The following is a 19,924-nucleotide window of genomic DNA, read 5'->3' on the forward strand; positions in this document are numbered from 1 at the left end:
GAGTAATTCTTTTCCTACACCTAGGGCAGAGCAACCTCAGCTGTCTGGGTGTGTTGTACCAGACTTACAGAAACAGACGAAGTTAGCAAGAATTTTCAAAGGAATTAAACATCAGGATGGCTTGAGAACAGTAGTTTTCAAACTGTAATCAGCAGACATCTGGATTATGTCTAGCTTGTTTGTGAAAGGTAACTTAAAAACCCCCCTGTTATACCTAAGTCAAAGTTTGCTATGCAGGCATCTGCATACCCACAGGAAACATGGTGGGTTTACACTCAGATGACAGAACACCATTCCTCTTTCACTTGTACTAGAAGGATCGGTTCCAATGTCCTCATCTAAAACTTTACTGTGTGATCCCCAGCACAGTCTCAGAAGGCAGCACAATAAGCCATTTGTGCACTAGAAACTCATACAACTTTTGATACTAACAATAACTTGAGTTTATCCTTATAGTGCAAGATAACAGGATCAAGGCTGGCACAGGCACATTTTAAACACTGGTGCTTTTCTGGGAGGGCTGTGAATTATGGGGTGCCTACAGGCAAACTGGGCAAATGTAAAGATGATAAAACCCCAGGTGCTTGTAACAGTCAAGATACTGAGGAGCAGAAACACAAGTAAATTTCTTGACTGCTTCTTCTACAGCCTCTGTGTACTACCAAGTCAGCATCCTTCGAGATGGAAAGTGTTAACACGAAATCTGCTTTTCAAATATAGCCAGGAGGTACAGTAAGTAAAAGTCAACCAGGGAATTGTAATAAATTCCTCACACAGACGGGTGTCACCGTGCTTGTACTTCACAAAAGATCCAAGCACTAGCCTAGATCACAAGCAAATCTGTGAGAAAGTTGACTCTCCTGTTGCCAAAGCACCTCCTCTTCCACTGACCACAAAGCACCATTCCTTAGAGCCCTTAGAGGAGCAACTAACTCCAATGTTTCTGGAGGCATGATGGTTAACAAGGACCAGTCCTAATCACCCCCTAGCCTGCCGGTACACCAAAAGCACAAACAACAATGCACTGACACAAACCACAGGAAAATCTGACCTAAGAGCTCATAGCTCCAGATGGATGCTGGAGACAGCACAGGACAAGAGTTTCAGATGTCATCTCATAGACAAGTCACATCACAGCTGACAAGGGATTTGTATTATTTATCCATCTAACATTACCATGTGCTGAGGTACGTAGTTAGATGATTAGGTGCATAGCTGGTGGAAAGTATCACAGTCTTCCAAGAGGTCATCGAGCTAATGCCTCCCTCCACTAAAGAAAAAAAGGTTCTGCTCTTTGGAACACTTCTGAATCTGACCTGCAGTATCAAACATAAGCAAAGAAACTTCAAAACACAACACAAAAGTTAGCTGTGTATTAGATACTTCTGGGAAGACTGAGGCACGAAATCCACCCAACACTGTCTCAAGGTTCCAAAAATAATTAAGGTGTTTAACAACAGCTGCTGCTGATGGGAGCCACGTGAAGGAAGCTCAACACAAAGCTAATAAAATATCCCAAAACGTGCAGGCCAACATGTTGTTGTTTGCCATATGGTAAGGAAATGAGAGGACATGATGGGTGCAGGCTAGGACAGTTTGTCTTCAAGGCAAGGCATGTGCACCCTAGTTAGTTGGGGATAAAAGAATTTTGCCTTTTCAGGGATTATTAGAGCTTCTGAGAGTGCTCTTGGAAAAGAAGAGAGGCAGAAACATGGAAGTCATTTAGTTTCCCGGATTCTGGGATCAAGGAATCAGCAATAAAAAAGCAAAACCAAAGTGTTAATTCTGGAGATATGACCAGCACTTCCTTCCTGGGATAATCAACTCCCTAATAGTTTAATAGCCCAACCATCCATAATTCCCCTGAATTTACAAGATGAAGTTAATCATATGCAAAATCTAATGACATCACCCTGTCCCCTTCTCTTGACCCACTGCAAATTTGCAGCAAACAAGCAGTGTGGGTTTCATTATCTTCTCACTGGCACAGGTTTCACTTGGCAAAAAGGAGTTTATGCCAAATTTTCTTTTCACTGACATTAAGCTGAAGCTTACAGTCATGAGCAAGTTATTTTAATGAGTAAGACTTTTCTGAAGCCAGCATGGAACTTGAAACTTCATAATTTTTACCTAACCTTTCTCAAGTAGCCAGTTACACTGGAAAATGGAGATTCTCTGAATGGCATGGAATAGTACAGCGCTTAAAAATAAATGGACTATGTCATATTTGCTGGCAAATGGCTGAAAATGTTTTATATATAATTAAATGGAACAGAAAAACAACCACTGCAGCCAAGCAGGAAAAAAATAAAACTAAACCTTTACATATGAAGTGGAGAGTTTTCCTGGATATCACCTGTAATTGTGTCCATCATGCCTCAGATGAGGAAATGGCTGAAAAGGTGACAACATCTCATATGCTGAAAGGGTTCTGAACATGGAGGAGAAAAAAAAACCCAAACCACTTTGCTAGTATGAGATAGTCAATTTATCAATTAAAATTTTCTGAATTTCTACCAGAGACAGATTTTACAATGTTCTTGATTTGAAAGGCTAAGTGTATTTCTCAGCATGCCCTGAGGGCCCTGAAACCCACTGCAAAGGTGTCGACTTCCCCAAGCACTGCACTGTGGCAGCATTACAGCTTCATTTTGCAGAGAGAAACAGCCAAATAGATTAATGGATTTTCAGAAGTCACAAAAAAAGAGTGGATGTCAGTGCTGGAAAGGATAAAGCAAGCCCACATTCCTTCCAAAACACATGCTGAAATAAACTACAGATATTTAGCTTTTGTAGAGCAGTTTACTTAACATATTCACTATTTGACAGATTAGTGGTAAATTTGTGGCCATGGCAACCTCAGAAACTACTTTTCCTCTGTGTTGCTTTTAAGAAACTCTCACAAGCTCAAAGCCAAAGCCTCTCTTCCTATCTAAGCATTTTATCTTCAGAATCCCTGGGATTCTGGAGATGTGGTTTTTGATTTGTTTTTTTAAAGCAGTGAAGTGCTTGTACTAGCGAGGGAAAAAACCCCATCAAAAACCACCCCAAACCAACAAAACAAAAAATCCTCAGGACTAGAAACATTTTGCACGCACTTGTAAGACACAAGTAGTTGAATTTTACCTAGAAGCTAAGGCCCAGCCTCCAGCTTCCAGAGTGATAAGCATGACTTAACTCTGTTGTAGTCCCTCAAAATTAGGCCCAAGACTTTTGAGTTCCTTGCTCAACAGACTGCTTATTTGCAGAACTGACGATCCCTTCTCAGCACCAGCTTCGCAGGCAGAAGGGGTGCAGATAACAGACAGCTGTTATTCTGTGTCCATTTATTAACTGCCTTTCATCTTTTTGTATGTTGAAGGGCTTCTAAGCAAGCTGTCAAACCAGGCAGCTAATCCTGTTTTTCCTGCCTAACTCAGCACTCGAGGCAAAATCCCTTTTTTTCTGTCAGCTCAGACAGACAACAGCACAGAATAACACGGTCCTCTGAACTAACACTACATCATCAACAATCTCATCACTTAACAGTTATGTGTAAGCAAAGCACTTCTACTCTCAAATTCCAAATACTTGGGGCTAACTAAAACTCCTGAGTCTGAACCAGATTTGTGATCTCATGTTTCACTCAGATACAGGAATCCACACGGCTTCTCCCATGGAGGGAGGTATGGGGCACATATGTGGGACACGTGGCTACCGTTTGGTGAACACACGTGACATACTGTGGATGCCAGAGTCAGAACACATTTTCTCTTGGAAGAGACTGACTCTGGACTCAAAGTGATGGAAAACTGATGCTATGCTGATGGCTGACTTAACCCTAAAGAGAAAAGAAATTAAAACAGTGAGTTCTCAACTTGTCTCTAGTCGTGTAAGCTAATAGCTCTGCAGCAATGTGTATTTTTCATCCTCAACTGAGGAAAAGGGAACTTGGAAATGAGGTGGCATTTAAAGTATGGGATTGCTTCCCTTACAGTATGCAACATTGTAGTTCTCACTTCCATGGTGCTCTTTGTGCAGGTTGCAGGTAGCATCACTGGAGAGGTAAAAATTTCAGGGAGAGCTGAGCACAGGAGGCTGCAAATGCACATGGAGAAGAATACAAATGCACGGTCTATTTTAACTACTTAAGGTTTAATCTTGACCACAAACACACAGCTTGAGGACAGTTATTTTTATCCCTCTTATTGCCTGGATGTAAATAAAGACAGAAAACAGGCACTTCCTAGTAAACTGACTGCGTAAATGGAAGCCCCGTAATACATGTATGCCTTTATTTTGTAGAGCATGGTTCTTAACTATGGCATTTCCAATTGGGAAAGATTCACAGCTTATATCCATTGCCAGTGAATGAAGTGCACAAGATAAAGTGCTCTCTAACCTCACTGGAGAGACTCCAACACACATCTGCAGCCGTTAGCCTTGACTATCCCAGTAGGGATGGGCTCTGACCCAGACAGCCCTTGCATGCATCCCAGCACTTGTCCAGTAGCATTCCTGTGCTGGGACATTTGAGCTTTGAGGACTTTAAGGCAATTTCAAAGGATGTAAATCTGGATTTTAGGAATAGCTGATAAACCCATCACAAGGGACTGCTGTGGTAGGGATGAAAGAGCAAAGATGAAAGTGACAGTCTGGCTTCAACAAACCCACAGTCCCCTGGCTGAGTGAGCAGGAAACCAGTCTCAGGCTCTCCCTCTGTCAGCAAGAAACACTGTCCTAACCACGATCCCAGTACTGCAACAGGGGATAGCAATCTATAAAACAGTGGTTGCATGTTATCTACAAAATATGTATCTACTTCATAGAAAATAACATTGGCTGTCTTTGGAGACATTGGGTTTTACACACAGATAGGACGTATAAGGAGCCAAACTGAAGTCTAATTCCTTTATTTGTTGAAGCAATTAAGTTTCTTAGAATTTATGTTATCAAAGGTGTCTAATAGATCATTTAATCTGACCTACCACATACCACAGGCAAAGCATCACTTAAATGTCCCCATAAGTAATTGAAAGATTTTAGCATCACCTGCTTGCAAACTCAAAATACACCTTTTTTTTCCCCTGCTTTTCATCTGAAACCGTCTCTGTTTTCTGAAGCCTTTCAAACAATCCATCAAGAGTTTCATCTGAAATCCATACAACAGCAGCAACTGATGTGAAAAATCAGCTGCAACTGAACAATCAATGTGTCATATAGGTAACTGGCCACCAGAGGGATTGCTGAATAGTTCTCCTCATGGCAAAACTGAGAGACTAGTGCTGTCTCATTTGAGAAATCATTCTGCTCTCTCAAACATCTGCCAGTGTCTCAGTTGCTGTCTGGGAGAACCAATAGAGCAGATCACAGATGGTTTAAACCAGCAGGGCTGCTGAGCACCTTCTCAGTTAGCAGCTCTGTTTCTCAGCCTCCAAACCTAACCACCCCAGACAGGCAGCAGACACCCTACCAACCATTTCTGCATAAATTATTTCTGCCCTGGAACACCTGGGTAGGAATTTATTATGATCACATTAGCTAACAGAAGATATAACAAGTTGAAGATCCTCAGTTTCTTTGGCTTCTTACTTGGTTTCTTCCAAGTATATTCTTAACTTATATGCCAGAGTTAGCACAACTTTATAGCTTTACCTGTGCTGCCAGTTCCAGATACCTGGAAGAAATATGCCTGTTGGTTCAGTAGGTCTGGCAGAAGTATATCCTCCAGAGCAGAAAAGGCTGACATTCTGGTCCAGCTATGTGCCTATATAACCAGGTATTTGTCTTTATCTATGGGCTACCCCAAAAGTGGAAGTGTGGTAACCAACTTGACAACACATTTTGCAGCAACAGAAGCTGGTCAGATTTGTCAAGCAGGTGATTACTGCTGTGAGATGTAATAACACACAATTACTTTTCCTTAGAGATTTTGTTTATTGGAGAGGTAAAAATAATTGAGAGATACTTGAATCACGTTTCTCCTCAGCAAATCTCCCCTATAGTACGCTAAATTTATACTTGCTGTCATTTGCAATTTAGATCCACCTACCGTGCAGTGGTGGGGCAGTCTGCATTCAAACAAGGATGCAATCTGTAATCCAAGTGCAGCAACAAATGATGCACCTTACAGCAAACACTACAGCAAACCTGAGGGTGACAGCAGCTGTTCACAGGTAGTAGGATCAACCAACACCATTGTACTGGCTTTCTAATTTGTTGAGTGTAGAAAAGAAATTACTGTTTGCCTTAGTTCCAGTCTTGCTCTGGACATTTACCCCCTGCCTCAGCAGTTGACAGTTCAATTCTTGTTCTGTAATACAGAGTTTCCTTTAAGACACAGGTATGAAGCAAAAAATCCTGGCAACAGTCTTCAGTTGTGTGAAATCAGAGCAAAGTTCTGCCAGCAGACAGCTATGAGCTCACTAGTCTGAAATAACAACTCATTGACAAGATACTTTGTAGAAGCAACAAATAACTTATTTGTGTGAGAAATAATGGATAGTGGTGAGCGATTGTGTGCTAGGAGTGATAAATGTCTATCATAAGCCCACTCCATGACGTACCAATGATAATTTGCATTTAAATCCTGCTTTAAGTTAAAAAAAAATCATCATAAATTAAGAGAAGGTATTTAGCAGCACTGACATTTTCATATTCCAGGCACACATACTGAACTTATTTCAGATTAGTGTTTTGAAAAATGAGTGTAACCGAGTTTCTGACAGCCAGAGCTGGAGGAAAAATATATTTAAAGAGGCAAAAGATCCAAAGGCAATTATTATTCTCTGTTAACCTATTTAAAACAGTCTGGGTAGGCTTCTCCAGAGCCCTGGAGTCAGTCATCTCAGAGACAACTAAATGGAAACTCCATCCAGAACTTCCTACTGAAGAAGGATGTAGCATTTGGAGCAAACACCAGCAGCATCCAGAAACTGATTTATGTGAATGAGTCAAGTAAATCTGATGGCATAAGACTGGGGAAAATGAGCATAGTGCTGGGCTGCTACTCTGTTGTTCATTGCTTGATTACAAAAACCGGTTACATTGATGTCTCTTCCCAACAGACTGCTTCTTTCATTTCAGAAACTCCTCTGAGTAGCAAATGTGAGGCTAAATCTCAGGATCATGGGATTTCACACCTAAGACAGCACACAATATAGGCACCTAGGACATCAGTGCATACAGACAGAATGAAAGGGAAACAGCTAGAAACCTGTTCACTTCCATGTATCACCACCTCATGGGCATCAGGGATAACATTGAAATTGACATCTCCAGCAGTGCCAGTGTTTTGAGTCCCTGCAAAAGAAGCAAGGACAGACTTTGGCAAAAATGTATTCCCATCCCAAAAAAAAACAATATAAGCTTTCATGCTTTTACCTGTAAGGGCAAAAGACACACTGACTGTGTAGATAATTGGTCAGAACGAAAGCAGATCTACCAGCCTTCATTTCCAAATAAGGAGGTCTCATTTCCCAGCATGTCTTGCAGCTTTCTCAAACAAGCTATCACCTCTCTCAAAGCAACATAAGAATACTACGTGAACAGAATTCCTGACCTCTGCATAGAAACTCCTTATTCACTCCCTGACACAAAACTGAGCCATTTACTTAGCAGTGCCACATCTGTCAAGAAGAAGATTGAAATGTAACATTACAAAACATTATTACAACCAAAGTGGTTCTCAGAAAACTCTGGTGACTACACTCCATTTGAAAGCACATACCAGTTCCACAGTCAGCTGGTAAAAGTTTAAAATCACCATAGCTTTATTAGGTCTCCTGTTAAACAGATATATTCATGAGTGCACACACACATAACCAAACCCAATCACTTCTGCATTTAAAAACTGGATTCAGCACTGAATGAAGCACACTGTGCTTCATTTCTTCCATTCAAAGAAAGAGAAAGTATTTCTTTTCTTTAATGATGAGCCTATTTGCAGTGCCACGTGCATGTCTAAAGGAGATGAACATCTTTGCAGAAGATAGCCAAAACTCCACCTTGTAAGGACACTAACAATATTTTTATTCCTGTCTTTCTTTAGCCTGAATTTTTGATGCATGTGGGCCCCATTTAGCTGTAATCCACCCTTGGCCATGAGCATCACGGACTGTGCTTCACTAAAAATGAAGGAAATGAGATGTATGTAAATATATTGAAATCATATGAAGTCCAAGACATCATCCCACAGGAAGGAAATTCCAGGTTCTGACAGACAGCACCCTGCATCATCTCAGTCCTCCCTCTGCCCCGTAGCCCATATGGGTCTTTCTTTCAAGACCAAAGAGTGCCAGTGAATGCTGGCGATGGGCAGCTCTCAATGTTCTGCACACCATGTGTTTCAAAGATGTTTAGAGAATTCTGACCCAGTACACAAAGAACTTTCAGACCCAGGGGACTCCAATAAATAATTGCAGATGTTGTAATATTTGACATAAAAGATGGAAAATGCCCTTTAATCTATGGTTCTGCATGCACCCTGTTAGATAACAGAGCTGGCTGCTTTGCTATTCCTCTGGACCCTCAAACAAAAACTCCTTGTTTTCCTGTCCTAAGGCAGGCCTGTGCCATACCTCCCAGGAACCAACTGTGCTCCTCCACCTGTGCTCAGACACCCAGGAGTCTGACTAGCAGGGATCAGGCAGTTTTCTGAAAAGAAAGCATGATCAGTTTAGCAGAAAGAGCATGCAGAGGGGAGAGGGGAAGGGGAAAGGGAAGGGGAAGGGGAAGGGGAAGGGGAAGGGGAAGGGGAAGGGGAAGGGGAAGGGGAAGGGGAAGGGGAAGGGGAAGGGGAAGGGGAAGGGGAAGGGGAAGGGGAAGGGGAAGGGGAAGGGGAAGGGGAAGGGGAAGGGGAAGGGGAAGGGGAAGGGGAAGGGGAAGGGGAAGGGGAAGGGGAAGGGGAAGGGGAAGGGGTCAATCAGAACAGCAATCTTCATGCCCACCTGTCTTCATTCCACAGGTCTGGCACCCAGCGAGACTCACCCTCAGTTGATATGAATTTCTAAGACACTCCTTGTCAGTGACTATCTCATTAGAACAGGTTGTCCAGAGACTGTGGAGTCTCCATCCCTGGAGATATTAAAAACTTGAACTGATATTGTCTTGTGCAGCCTGTTTCAGTGAAGCCTGCTTTAAGCAAGCGTTGGGATCAGACGATTTACAGAGGTGTCTTCCAACCTTAACCATTGAAGAATATGCATGCGTTAGCCTTGGGACACTTCGGTCAGAGAACTACTGCAGAAAGGAAAACGGTTTTGTCCTTGTAACAAGCAATGACATCAGGAACTAGAGAGACTTTACCTGGATCAGACGTAACCAATCCCTGCTTCCAGATTCACCAGAAGTTAATAAGCTGAAATAGCTTGTAAACCAGGAATGTACAAGTAAAATCATCATTTTGTTTTTAATTAAAACCAGCGCTTTACGCCAACACTGTTTACAGCTGGTCCTTTGACACACTCCCACAGCTGCCTCCTACTTCTCCTGACTTGAATAAGCATTAGAAGACATGACAGTATACAACCTTGACAGTCTAAGCTTTGACTGGATAAAGAATCCCAGGGATGAAGGATTGATTCATTCAGGGATGAAGTGGGATCCTGCCCTGGGCAGGAATGAACTCCTTGAGATATTCTCACCCTGACTTTGTACATACTACAAGATCTTGAAAACAAGCTCTCCCTAACCTTTGAAAGCATCAAAAGGCTTATCATAACCTCTGATATCAAACCCTGTCCTGCTGTTTCTTTGTGACATCTTATTTTATCAGCATCTAGCCTCCAAACACCACACCCGCATCACAAGGCACCAGACAATCACATAAGTAACAAACAGGTAAGAGAGCTGACCCATCTCAAAATATGGTATCTGAAAGATAGCAGACAAAATTAAATGGCTGCTTTTTCAGAGATACATAGCATGCAGGATTCAGACAAAACAAAACCCCCAAATCAAACACACTCAACATATTATGATCCCATTATCTTCAATGATTCTACTACCTTCACTAACCTTACAGAATTTCTGCACATTTCAAGACATCATTTTTACAATATAACCCCTCCAGCTCTGGAGGGCTACTTATTCATTTTATGAAAGATCCCAGTGCTCACATATGTGTCTTGTAGCCCCTAACATAAAGCGTGGGACATGGAGCTCTTTAATGAGATAAAAGACACATCAAAATCTGTCCATTTGTGAGCAGAGGAGGAAAAATAAACTACTGCTACTAAGCAAATGTTTGCCATCACACAGTTGATGCTTAACATTCCTCTGCAGAAATGCAAAAATTTTAGCTGAAAAGCAGTTTAAGTCCTGCCATGCAAACCTCAGTGAGGCACAGCAGTAATTTTCGGCTTCTCTTCAAATGTTTCTACTGAACAATTTCATGATGCCATTTGTTTAGGTTTGCCAAGAATTACATGAGGGAGATAGACTCAAAAAAGTTATTGTGGATATTGGGATGTGATCATTTCTTTAGCCTTTCCTGGTTTTCCATTTCTTATGCAATTCACCACACTTTAGTGTAGCAGTGACCTCAGTAAGAACGAACAATCAAGAAATGTCAGTTGTGAATGCTGCCTCTGCTCTCAATAAATTCAAGAATCTTGCGTAGATTATTTAATCTTTCTCCTCCAATTTCCCCAGCTAGAAAATGGAAGTATTTTACTCCCATTCTTTCTCTTGATATAGTCATCTTTAGACAAGTTCTTTGGAAGAAAGACTAGGTGACATCTTGCACAACAGGAATGTTGCCTTAATCCTAACTCCAGGGCTGTGCAAGTCCCACCTCACTCTTAGCCTCACCTAGCCTATGATTCTGTTCTTAAAGCTATATAATAAATAAAAAATATCTACAAACATGAATGGTAAACTAAATCTCACAAGTTTAAACAACAAGCCAAGTGAAAAGTCAATTAAATTTAGAAAACTTCAGTTTTAATATTGGCATGTGGAAGTCCCAGCACAGGTATGCAAATTTTAAACAGATGTAAAACACCACTGGACAGAAGCAACAGAGACAGAACCAGCAGACTGGAACTGCAGCATTCCTAAGTGATTAATAGTGACCATGAAGATTAAAAGGACCTTATTGCACAAATGGAAACAAAGTCAGAAGACATAGTACATTTGGAAGCCAAGACTTCCCAGTGAGTAATAACGGCCATTAAAGTGTCAAATGATCCCTGTATCTTACCAGAAATTGTGCTCTATGTAGAATTTTTCACATTCAAAAAGTAAACTGTTGAAGAATAAGAAACTGCTCAGAGTATCACCAGCTAGTTCTAGACTAATAATATAGAATGATGAAAGTTAACTGTTAACTGATCTCATCAGCTTCCATTTTTAGCTACAACTGATTCCTTTAAGTGGAAATCATTCACTCTCTGAAGCCACTGTTACAGTATATCCACAGATCTCTCACCTGGGATTTATTCCAGCTTTCCATCAATTCCACTTATGGTTCCTGTTATCATTTCTGAAATATAAGCATACTCTAATCTGCAAAGCAGGCACAGATTTTCAAGTACAAAGGAATCTAATTATCGTTTCCAAGCACCAACTAATTTGTGCAGCTACTTAATCTCCAGGTTCCTAAAAGATGAGAGCAGTTGGCCCACAGCTATGAGCAAGCAGATATTTAAAGATGAAATTACAGACAACTTTCTTTGCTATACTGTCGCTTAATCTGGGGCTAAGGAAAGTGTATGTCAGTATGATAAACTGCTGAATACACATATTTTTACATTGCCTTTATCTGTCTGACAAGCAAACACTCCTTACCTATAACTGAATGGATTTCAAATTAAGTCAGCTAATGCTCACAAAAAACAAGGCCAAACCACCCAAAAGAGAGTTGGGGCATACAGACTACATAACTCCTGGGTCATTTTTGTCCAAGATAAAGAATAACATTTTTCCCTCCCTTTGCAATTCTCTAACACCAACAGAAACAATGCAGTAAGTCTTCTTAACATGTCCAAATTTCCTAACTCAGCTAGGCTGGGTTCTCAGCCTTGTGTCACTGACATAGCCCTGAGAAAAGTTCAGCCCACCTTAGCAAACATGCCAAGCACAGCCACACAAGGAGCCTATTAGAAGAACACTCCCTAGCTAAAAAATCCATTGACTAAGGTCCAACAGCCATGTTTTCTTAAGGCTCTCTACTGTTGCTGCACACTAGTCTGTTTCTCAGTGTTAGATATTTTTGAGATAAACATTGGCTAAGCTATCCACCAGCACCTGAGGGAAAGGCTCTGACTCCTTCCTCATTCACAAGAAGGGACAACCATCATCTCCAGAATTACTCTTCCACAGCTACATAAGCACTAGCTTGCGGAGCAGAGAGGAGAGCTGAGTTCTGCTGCTAAGGCGGAGAGTCTTTGCTGTTCCTACCTCAGTGGCCAGTACCAAAGGCTCACAGACAGACTGCCTATGGATGAGTCTATCCCAGCAAGCTAAGCAGGGCCAGGACAACGACTTGAGTACTGTTTCACAGGAATTTGCACCATTAAGTCATTAGTACAATGCCAGGATGACCTGGCCTGTGCCCACTAATACCCTCTGAGACAAGGAGGGCTAGGGTTAATGCAGGCCAGTGACTATCTCTAGCAGGGAGTTTTGACACAGCTTCCTTATTCTTGTAGGAGGAAGGAAGAAAGGAAGGAAGCCTTTAACTGAAGGACATGGGTCACAACATGCCAGTTGGCCTCAGACCAAATGGCCTGCTCAATTCATTAGTAGCCAGCAAGTCCTCCCAAGGTTGGTCACAACCATAGAGAATGAAGAAGTCAGAATTAAGACCAAAGGGAAGAAAGAAGTACAAGACTGTCTAGCACACATCTTTTGCTCACTAACAGGCTAACAAAGATGGAGATTAATTGGTATAGACTACAAAAATAAAATCCAGTGTTTGCTTCATACTCATTTATTGTTTCTTAACCCATCTCTACTGTCACTTGGGAAACTTCCACCTTAGAAATCTGCATTAGGCAAATTTAAACCCTTCACCAACATAGAGAGCATATAGAAGTTTAAGATATTATGTGTTTTTAATTTGCATTCTCAAGACCTACATTTGGACATTTTAAAATGTTGACTTACTCAAGAAAAATTTGAAGTGACATAGAAGTGGCAATGAAGGAATGCAACACTGACAACCACCCACTTCACTGCCCTTCGCACCAAGCTATCCATCCCAGTAATGCAACAGCACAGCAAACACAGGTAAATCCTGGAATTTACCTGTTGAAAGGACTCTGTCAGGCACAAAGCCTGAAATAGAAGACAGTTCCAGAAACTGCTTGTATTCTTTCATTTGTTCTCAAAAGATTTGATAGACACTGTCTATGAGCTTCCTCTCAATGCACAAAGTAGTGTCCTGAACATCCCCAGCTCTGAAAAAGCTTATCAGGGAGCTGTAGTGAACAGGACTAAACCTTTCCAAGGAATTGCTGCTACCCTATAGGGACTGCTCACTCTCTGGAACAACTCAGAACACCTAGATAGTTTTCTTTCCAGTGTCCATAATATTTTAGTCATTGTCATTTTAAAAAGCCTGACACTTTCAACAGCAGATACTCCAGTTTAACCATGCCTTGCATCTGTGCACAATCCTCTTAGAAACTGAGTGATATTCCTGTAGGAATCTTAACTGTGTAAGATAACCTCAAATATGTTATACTCAAAATCCACCTGGATGAGTTCTTGTGTGACCTACTCTAGGAGGTCCTGCTCTGGCAGGGGGGTTGGACTGATGATCTTTTGAGGTCCCTTCCAACCCAAATTCTGTGATTTCATGAACACTCCCCACTTTCACACAATATTGCAGAAACATTAACTAAGGCTGATTATACATTATACTGATTATACCAGTTTCTGCAAAGACCTGCAGAGCACTGGAAGACAAGTAACAGCCACATTCCTGAAGCACACATGCAAACATCCTATGCTGTCTACTTAATGATGCATTAAGATCAGTGATGTGACCGAGCCCTCCTGACAACCCTTTATAGAAAGCAGCTTTGTTGGTGTTTTAAGTTAACAGGAGCCTCCCCGGTGACTTCAATGAACTTTGGATGAGGTCTTATACCACCATGTCTTATTTTACACAATTATCACACTTAAAAAGAAAATCTGGTTTGGGTCTTTCCTGTTCCTCCCGACATTTACGTCAAGCAGAAAGATTCTTTCTTTCTTTTTACTCCTATAAATAAAGGCAGATTGACCAGTTTCCAAATTGGTCTAATTCCTCCATCCCCACACACATTTGATTGCCGCAGCTGCCCCCATGCTGCGATTTCTGAATACATCTTTGAATCCATCTTCCAGACTACAGCCTTGCAACAATGCTCCTTTTCAATGCCCATCGGCACCTACTCCGCACGTCTGCTCTCCAGCCCTGGCAAACCCTCACCGTCTCCCCACAAAGCCTGGTATTTACCAGCCCAGGCAGCCAAACACCAGGTTCCCACCCCGGACTCAGTTCGTGTCTGCGGATCTGGAGAAATGCTAAGGCGGTGAATGTTGCCAGGCTTCGGGCCAGCTTCGCTCCAAAAACTCCATCTCCCTACCACACAACCACGGCAAAGTCCTCTCGCCCCTCCGGTGCGGCGGGACCGCGTTCCCCGAACACGCGGGGCGTGGGGCCGCCCTCGGGGGGACCGCGCGGCCCGGCGGGCGAGCTCTGGCCGGCGTGCCAAAGCCCAGCGCCGGCTCCGCCGGCGGGAGCTGCGCCCTCGGCTCGCCGCCGCCTTCCCTCCGGGCCTCTTCCCCGGCATGGCCGGGTAGCGGGGCCCGAGACCCAGCTACCTGTGCCGCAGGGAGGCCCTGCACTCCTGCCAGGGAGCGGGAAGGGGCGGCCGGAGGAGTAGGAGACACCCCCTTTCCCGGGCCCGGCCACGCCGCCGGCTCCCCGCAGAGCCCCCTCCCGCGCCGGGAGCGGGAGCCCCCGCGGCCAGGCACGGGCGGGATGGAAACCGCGGGCTGGCGCGGCCAGGGCTCTGCTCGCCCCCTCCCCTGGCCAAGACACAGCCCTTCGCGTCGCCCCGCTCCCTCCTCCCCTTACCAGAGGGCGATCCTGCTCTTGGGGTAGTGCAGCCTCTCGACGCAGCCGAGGAAGTGGGGCAGCGTGTGCGCTGCGTTGCGGGCGATAATGGCCAGAAGCACAGTGGGCTTCTGCAGAGCCGACTCGGGCAGCGGCTGGGGCTCGGGCTCGGGGGTCGGCGGCGGTGGCGGCTCCGGGGGCAGGCTGGCCCCGCAGCCGCCCAGCAGCACGAGGAGGAGGAGAAGGGGGGGGACGAGGGGCGCACGCAGCCATGATGGGCGCGGGGAGCCGCGCCGGCTGTGCGGGGCGGCCGCTGCAGCGCGCCCGGCGCCGCGGGGCGGGGGGGAGAGTAACGAGGAGGGGAGGAGGAGGAGGAGGAGCAGTGCTGCCGCCTGCCCGCCCGGCCCCGCGCCCCCAAACCCGGCCTTCGTGGGCAGCACGGCTCGCCGCACCTCCTCCGGCCCGGCCCTCCCCGCAGCAGGCTGCGGGTGGGAGGCACCCAGGTGGAAGCCTCTCACGTCCTGGGAGGCTCCGGGGAGCACAGCCAAACGCACCTGCCTCAGTGAATGCCACAAACCCTGCATTTATCAACCGAGTTTTAGGTTTATAAGAGCAGTTTGGCAGCTGCCGTTACAGCTTGCCCTCCAAATAAAAAATTCTCTCAGAGGCAGTTTTCGTCTCATTTAGACTTGTTTCTCATCAAGTAGAAAACAGAGGATTCATCCTGCTGGGAAATAGATATGGACCTACAAGGCTCTACAGATTAGTCTATTTCCTTGCATTTGCTTCTTCGCCTCTGAGGACTCAAATTCATCAAGTGATGGTGCAAAGGCAAAGAGATCCCTCGCTCATCCTTCCCGTCCCCGCCCACCCCCCCGCTAGGAAATGAAGGGTACTTCGTGCTTTTCTGTCAAAACATGCTTTGCAAACATGGCTGGGATGTTAGCCTGGTGCACAGCGCTCATCCTGTGCTGCAGGGGGACGTGCAGGGTGCAGTTGTCCCAGCTGGAACGTGGCTGGAAGGTGAAGATACTCTGTTTCATTGACTTGCCCACCATGGACATGCTCCCGTGAATGGACTGATGACAATTTAACGACAACCTAAATAAAACATGTTACAGCAATTAAAATTATTGGGTCATGATCTTAAAAGGGGCATAGTAATCACAGCTCTCTTAGAACTTAATAGGATTTAGGCACGTTAAACCCTTTTCAAGATGAAATCTCTAATTAACTCTAAGGGCCCCATCATGGTGTATCCGGTTTTTACTGTGGGTGTGTAGCTCCTCCAGCAAGTACAGGTTCACTTTAAGCAGGCAGCTGTGGAGGAAACATTTAGCAACCAAGCAATTGTTCATTAATTATCCATAACCTCACTGGGAATTCTTTGCAGTCCAGGTAGCATATATAAATAGTTCATGCCTGCAGCATGCCTTGTTTATAGAACACAACTTATCACCCACACCAAATGATATTGTCTCAGTTTCCTGATCAGATGACTCCCCAAAAACTATCACTAAATCCTAAGAAAACTGAGGTCAAGTCCCCAAAGATCAAGTCATCTACACTAAGATCTGAGAAACTTCTGCAATTTGTCAGCCTCTTTCTGAATTATTAATGAAAATATATTCTTTGTTTGCCCTTTGTGACACCTTTATAATTGTCCTTCTAGAATGATACATTAATGAGGCTTTTATTTCATGGTTAGTTTGCCACATGTTGCTTTTATGCTTGGATTCATTAACCAAATAGAAGGAGCAGCTTTGTAGTGTGTATGAAGTGATTAGGGTTTTGCAGCAGCCAGCCGGCTCCACATGCACAGAATGCCGCTGTTGCCCAGGGGACCACTCGCGTTTGGAAGATGTGGACTGAATGCTGTTTGACGTGGAGGTCTGGCAGCCAGTATTTCACATCCACTGGATGTTCATGCTGGGTCACAATCCCCTTTTCAGGAGGCTATGGGGCAGCTCCAGCAGAAATATGCACATCCTGTTAACATCTCTTTGCGGTGCCTTTGCTGTGGATGCCAGTGCAACAACAGGAGCTGCGTACAGAGCGCTCGCTTCTCATGTGACAGAATGCAGAGTCAATCTTGCCCCAAACCCAGAGCCAGCACGGCCCAGTTAGTGCAGGGGCAGGGCCAGGTAGATATTATCTCGCCCTAGAAACAAAAGAAGACCTGGGAGGCAGGGACTGCAAAGCTATGGCAAATTAAAGTGTAAAGGTGCGATCCAGTTATGTGTTATTGAAGTCATGCTTGCATGACCATGTTTGCAGAAGATGGAGTGTGATTTCTAGCCTGTACAGCTCTTGATGTCTTCAAAGAAATGTAAAGTGGCTTCAGCTTCTTTCAGACTACTCCCTTCTTTTTGTTCTGTGAAGAATATCAGAACCCTAACGATTTGCTGGGGGCAAATGCAATGCCTCCAACAGCATCTTACAAACAGTAATTTTCTCCTCAAAATGACTTTCCCCTCACACAACTCGTTTGGCTGGCTGCCTCATGTTGGTACACAAAGGAAGAAGTCTGTCCTTATCCTGGAGCCACCTAGGTGCCTGAAACATGAGATGTTTCTTCAGAGAAAGCAGTTAAAGGAGTTAACTCCGCTTTGTTTCTTGGTTTATAATTCAGGTCACTTACCACTATAAATGAGCATACCTTTATGTGCATATGCAAAGACATCTGTATACATTTTTGACTTCTTTATTAGTGGCCAAAATTATACTCTATTATTTTTTCAGCCAAGACTCAATCCTGCTGTGACAGGAAAATTAACCACCCTGTGGTGAAATATTCTAGCTTTGAGGAAGAAAGAGCATTTTGCAGACATGTCCCACATGCTGACGTAAGTTCCACATAAATAAATTCAGGCCATTTGTTTTAGCCTCCTTTAAATATACACACCAAACAAGAACAGTCCAGCTGTGAGAACTGTTCCTGGCAGTGGCATACTGCCTCAGTTTGGCAGGTAAAAAATTCTCTCAGAGGCAGTTTTCGTCTCATTTAGACTTGTTTCTCATGAAGTAGAAAACAGAGGATTCATCCTGCTGGGAAATAGATATGGACCTACAAGGCTCTACAGATGAGTCTATTTCCTTACATTTGCTTCTTCGCCTCTGAGGACTCAAATTCATCCAACTCTTTCCCCCAGCAGCCAAGTGAACCACAGGACCCAGCTCTTCCATGACTCTGAGTGTCTACAAACCATATATCAGTTTATGTACCAAACACATGTAATTTTCATTGATGCTTTATTTATAGGTTGAATGTTTATTATGTAACAAGAAGAGTTAAACATAACACTGTTCATTTTTCACTAAGCCCTGCCTCAACCTCAGTCTCATTGTCTCAAGATCATACTTGGTGTTTCCTCTAATCAGTGTAGCTGTTTGGCATTTCTAATGTCAGACAGATTTTTCTCGCTGTAGGCTGATCAAGGACGAGCAGAGTATACGAGTGAGAACTTCACAGTCTCTCATCTGATGCTACAATATGCTCTGTACAGCTGTTAAAAGCAGCACACAGGGTTTTTTTGAGCATGGACACCAGCTTGAAGCTATTCAACATGCTGTAAGAGACAGGCCCGACTTCATTTAAGCCAGTGTTTGAAATTTATCAAATGGAGTTGGTAAGCCAGGTCTGGGACATTTTGCATTAGGCAAACCATATTTGCATTAAAAGTCAGATATATTCCTAAGTAAAGCACTTCAAGATGATTTAATAACAATATCTTGAATCTAAATCTCTTAACCAGTCTGTAAAAGCTTCAGACACCATACATCAATAACATAGTCTGCTTTTGTTTGTTTCACTCTTCTTCTCCCTTCATACTTTCACTCCAGACACTCTCTCTCTTTCTAAGGGAACTTTCACTCAAATCAGGTTTTGTTACACTAATCTGCAGGTTATTCTCCCCACGATTATTCTCCCCTCTTTCCCTTGAATTAAAATCTTCCTTCTTTTACACAGAATCCCTCCCATGATACAGAGGTCACTGCTTCCCACTCCCGGCCTGTCTCTCACCCCTTTACCACAGCTCCCCAGGCTTCCCTCCCTCCTCAGAGCTCCAGGGGCCCACCTTTCTCTGAAAGGCCTTGCTGGCTGCTCCGCTGGCCCTCTGGTAAGGACAGCAGACACTGTACCCAGGTGTGGCTCCAGGGAACTCAGACAGTCCTTTGGTATCTGTGTGCCATCTGTGAATGAGAATAAAAAAGAATTAAGTGTGGAGGAGCTCTATAGAAATCTGTAACATGAAGTATTTCTGAGATGCTCTCTGCCTCCTGTAGAAAATATTCTAAACCCAAACAGGTTGAAATTTGTGCCTGGGTTATAAACCCTACCTTGTTCCCTTAAAACTACATTTCTCTGAGCTCCACATCTTTTTCATGGCCTCTTCTCTCCTGCCAGGAGTCTCCACACTGGACGAGGCAGCTTCAAGCCCTGCTTTCTGGGCTGCCTGCTTAAGGCAGTAGTTACCTGAAATCCCCAAACCTCTTTACGAAACAAGACCTTGCACCTAGAAAAAGGGACTGCAACAGGTCCCCACTGTGATAATCATAGAATGATATAATTGTTTTGGTTGGAAAAGATCTTCAAGATCCTCTAGTCCAACCACTCACCTCACACTGCCAAGCCCATCACTAACCCATGTCCCTCAGCACCTCAGCTGCATGGCTTTGCAATATCTCCATAATGGGGACTCCACCACCTCCCTGGGCGGCCTGGGATAGTGTCTAACAACCTTCTCAGTGGAAAATTTCTTCCTAATCTCCAATTTAAACCTCTCCTGGTGCAACTTGAGGCCATATCCTCTTCTCTTGTTACTTGGGAGAAGAGACTGACTGCCACCTCACTGCAACCTCCTGTCAGGCAGTGGTAGAGTGATCATGTCT

General features: G+C 43.9%; 1 protein-coding gene across 1 annotated transcript in view; it reads right to left on the reverse strand.

Annotated features, from left to right (window-relative positions):
- COLGALT2 (collagen beta(1-O)galactosyltransferase 2) overlaps positions 1-15,336 on the reverse strand; it is a 48,102-nt gene extending 32,766 nt beyond the window's left edge. Inside the window, exon 1 of the mRNA XM_062003567.1 lies at positions 15,053-15,336. The gene's annotated coding sequence lies outside the window, so the exon portion shown is untranslated. The remainder of the gene's footprint in view (positions 1-15,052) is intronic.
- Between the last annotated feature and the right edge of the window lie 4,588 nt (positions 15,337-19,924).

The sequence above is a fragment of the Colius striatus genome, chromosome 10 (genome assembly GCF_028858725.1).
Source record: "Colius striatus isolate bColStr4 chromosome 10, bColStr4.1.hap1, whole genome shotgun sequence".
NCBI lineage: Eukaryota > Metazoa > Chordata > Aves > Coliiformes > Coliidae > Colius > Colius striatus.